The sequence below is a fragment of the Triticum dicoccoides genome, chromosome 3B (assembly GCF_002162155.2).
Source record: "Triticum dicoccoides isolate Atlit2015 ecotype Zavitan chromosome 3B, WEW_v2.0, whole genome shotgun sequence".
Classification (NCBI taxonomy): Eukaryota; Viridiplantae; Streptophyta; class Magnoliopsida; order Poales; family Poaceae; genus Triticum; species Triticum dicoccoides.
The window spans coordinates 691,604,366-691,608,837 of record NC_041385.1 but is presented as its reverse complement, the minus strand read 5'-3'; the positions used below and the strand labels follow the sequence as shown (position 1 = coordinate 691,608,837).

General features: G+C 50.4%; 1 pseudogene; it reads left to right on the top strand.

Annotated features, from left to right (window-relative positions):
- The first annotated feature begins 1,927 nt into the window (after window positions 1-1,927).
- LOC119281853 overlaps window positions 1,928-4,472 on the top strand; it is a 5,104-nt pseudogene continuing 2,559 nt past the window's right edge.

Sequence of the window (4,472 nt, the reverse complement as noted above, 5' to 3'; positions counted from 1 at the left end):
GATAAAAGGGATCAAGGCATCCTGCAGACAAAGTGCTTCTCACGGCAAACTTTTTCTTTCAAAAAGAAGGATTACCCCCGACCTCTGCATCGATCGATGCATGCAGTTTGATAACATGAATACATGCATCAACCCAGAGACATCCATCCGGCGAATAAATTCGCACACCTATACTTTTGATAATGTGTCCGAACCGCATGAACATGCACTATCTAATCCAATGACCTCACGCAGCTGCCCCGCATCGGGCCAAGAGCACCACCCGGTCTGGCCGATCCGCAGCACACACCGCATGCACACGCTCTGGACCCGCCGCCACCATCTTCCACCGTCCAATCTCCAGGAGCGATCAACGCAATCATCTTGCCAGGCCATACTATAGTTGACTTCACCACAACACCAGAAAGCACCACCACGTGCGCGCGCGCTCATCGACACGCTTTCCTCGACGAGGCTCCGCTGCACCATGCCGCCGAGACTCGTTGTCGTTGTTGCGGCAGACACAACACTGCTCCTCCTGTTGTCCTCTCGATCCAGCACGTGCTCCAAAATGATACCCCCAAGAGGGAGGACGACCCTGAAGGCTCCCTCATCGTCCGATCTGGGAATCCAGATATAAGGTTTCCCCAGAGCAGCCGGAACAAGATAATGACGATTGCAACCGCTGATGCCTTTGACAAGGAGACGACGCATAAGACGCCGCCATCGTCCGTCATGACCGAGGTCGACACGGTTTTCACCGGCAATCGCACTACTCTGACCAGCCGCTGCCCGGAATGCCGGCAGGGAAGCCATCTCCCTTGCCGTCCCCTCGACAAACCAAAAGGGGTCGTCATGTCCCTAAAAAAAGTGGGTCGTCATGTGAACGGTCGGTAAATTTTGTATCCTTATTATGGCCTCGTCTTCAGAAATGAAGTATCCAGTGAAAACGCCCGTTCAGTGAAAATTTGCAAACTATTGTGGTAGGCCATCGAATTATAAACGGACGGTATTGATCAACGGATTCCGTAATTTATTGTTTTTTCTTTCAACCCTGTTTCCTCCTCCTGCTCTCTTTCCCTGGTCGACATCAGGTCGGCGCCCCTCCCCATCGAGGCAACAGGACTGCGACGCCCGACGCCCCCTCGATTTCCATGCTCGACGCCGAGCCGGTGCGGGCCGACGACCTCCCCATCGTGGCAGTAGGACGGCGGCGCTCGACGCCCCCATCTCCTCCCTGCTCCATTGGCGGCCAGGATTGGTACCTGGGGTCCCAGTCCGTCTGAAGTCTGCATTTTCCGACTCTGGTGAGAAAATTCAAGCTGCACACCAGGAGCTGGCACGTTTGGCCGCTGTTCAATGCAGATGCAGTGGATTTTCTGTAATCCGGAACTGAGCAACACCAATGTGAGTGCTATGTTAGTACACTTTTCTAGGTAGTTTTGTCTGGCTTTGCAGTTGCAGTGTCATTGTTAGTTATAAAACTGAACTTAGCAGTAGAGCCTGACATAGAACCGTTCTTAGTTATGAAATGTGAAGATACCACAACTACGCTTAAGGCTTTTGTTTGAAGTACAATAGCTTCTTTGGTACTGTAGAGTGTAGACAATACTGAAGTTGCTGCCTCCAATTTCAGAAGTTTCACGAGGAAGTTGATTGTAAGCATAGCTTTATCATATCATCTCACCATAGGATGTGAATTTACAAAACGGTTACTTTATCGTGCCAATTGCCACCACTGGACTTATAGCTGAACTTCTACTAGATGAATTGCAATCTTCCTGCTCTTGATTTTTGTTTTGTGAGGCATTGTTCTCTTGAATTGAAGCTCGGACATTTGCTTCACTTTTCTGTACAACAGTTCCCACCTGACCATACTTCTGCACTTGCCAGTCCCCTCATCCGTTCGAGTCCTGCTTCCTCCGAAGCTCCCCACCACCGCAAAACTATGCTCGCTGTGGCCAACGTCGCTTTCCCTCCCGCGATTTCGTTTCGCCCATTCAAGATGACAAGGCATGCCATTCTTATCCTTGAACCGTGTGTGCTCTCATCTTTTTTTCGGTCTCTTATCCTTTGCTTGCCTTGATAGTTTCCAGGAGGTCTTCTTGGAGATATCGAGCAGAACGGGTGTCAGCTGGGTACTCCCAGTTGGAGGTGAATTTTTTTCTTGCCCCTTTGTGGTATGAGGATTTTTACTAGTTCTGGTTGGACAATACTGGTTTATCCATGGACACAAGACCAATTTATCTGGAAAGACAATTTAGTTGTAGTGTTAATGTTGATAGAAGTTGGTGAGCAAGTTGTATGTGGGTAAGATTCATTACGCTTGAATCTGATAGGTTATTTGGGATGTGTGAGTTCACTTATTTAACTCTCAGTAATCATCAAAATGAGGAATCTCCCTGAACTCTGGCCCTAGATTTTGTTGAAAATCTGGGCTCTGTTACCTTTGTTCCGACTGAAGCTTTATAGGATCTTGAAGCCCAGGATCTTAGCATCTTATCGCACAAAAGCTAGGTAGCACTCCGCAGTCGATATAATCCAGTATTGAAGTATCCTGAATTGTTGTTTTGTTATGTCCTTCAGTCTTGTTGTATATGATGCACATGTAGTATTTTAGTCCTTGCCTACTGGGATTTTAATAGGAGACATATATAATAGCTGGATTAAAATTTTGATGTCGAGAAGAAATATTGGTGATTGGATACAAGTTGTTTGCAACTCAAATATTTTAAACAAATAGTCCATTGTTTGGGGAACTGCTACTGTCAAATATACCGTATGTTGTATAACATCCGTGCAATCATGGTTTGCCTTCACATTACATGGACGTATATTGAAATTCACTTCTTTTAGGTTAGAAAAGTCAGCTACCGACCTCCTGGAACTGAGCAAAACTTATTGAATCAGACTAGTCTCTCTCTTCGGGAGGAAAGGTAAGCATGTGTTTTATATTGGAATAGCTGTGTTTCTTGAATGCCTTTTGTATTGACGCGACAACTAATTCATGCAGTTTTGGTTTGATATTTGGACGGAGTGGGAGCGGAAAGACCACTCTTTTAGAGGTTTGCAATGAAACGCTGCATGGCATCTTTTACTCTGTATCTTTCATCTTAAGGTGATAGCTTGATTTCTCAGCTTTTGGCCGGTCTGTCAGAGCGTACATCTGGTTCAATTTGCATTCAGAAGTATGATGATAGTGGAAATCCAATTGGTCTGTCGGAAGTTGTTATGGCGCTGCTAGAAGGAGGGCGCGAGAGGGCCGGCCGGGGGCCTTTTTGCCCACCGCCGGGCAAGAGGAAAGGGATTTCCTTCTTAATTCTTGCTTGATTAGATTGATACATCTCCTCTCTTTATATAGAGAGGTTTACTTGACTCCCAAGCAAGGCTTACTTGACCCCTAAGCAAGCGACCCTTATCCCTAATTAACCCTAAGACTAATGGGCCCATTAGGCCCATTACGTACTCTAACACTACACCCCACCTGGACATGCAGCTTGTCCTCGAGCTGCAGCCTAACCAACTTATAACCATGACTCGACCCAACACAAACCTAACACCTAAAAACAAGTGTTTTACATCTCAGCTTGTTTTATTATTCTCAACCTGAAATGGACTGGGACGCTTTATTTTGGACCCCTTAACAAAAAGTGGACACCATCCGCACGTCGGACGTGCACATGTACAGCCACCTGGATCCCATGGACACCACCTAGACAAAAGGAGTGCATGTGCATGACCACCTGGAAGTGGTCGCAAGAGTGACCAGCAGAGGCGCCCTCGCGGCGGCCGGTGGTGGAATGCAGTGGTGCTACGCAGTGCGCTGCTGTCGGTGACACCATGCCTTCTCCCTGCCGGACGGCTGTTGATTTGCACCGCACACGGAAGAGTGGAGGGCTTGTGATGGAGAATGACGAGGAGGGGTGCGTCCCCCCAACCGCCGATGTCGCAGACTTTGAGGTCGCTGCCCGCGGGGAAAACAGTAGGCCCGCCGCCCTTGGGGGAAACCACATGCCCAAGATCCCCGACGCAGCGGATGAGATCGAGGTCCTCTGCGCAGCGAAGGGCAACTTGGAGGAGCGACAGCTGCAGACCACGCATCTCCTGCACACGCCGACGCGCTAGGAGGCCGCGCGCAGCAGCCTGCAGCCTCACCGCCGCTGAAACGTGGCGGATAGCGATCCAAGAAGAAAGCTGTGACAGCGACGGCTGGGACTGGACTTGGTGGAGCAGGACTCCAGCCGACACGGTCGATGCGGGGCCGAAGCTGACCAGCGGTGGCTGCTGCAGCTATAGCGGCTGCTGCGGTGGCGCACCGGGCAGCGGCAGCGGCTGCTGCGGCGGAGCGCCGGGCGCGGCGGAGGCCGCCAGGAGCGGCGGCTGCCACTGCAGCCAGGGCTGGGCGGTGGTGGCGATGGATGGCAGCTGCAACGGCTGCTGCAGTGGCCCGGCGAGCGCGGCGAAGGCCGCCTGGTGTGGCGGCTGCCACGGCA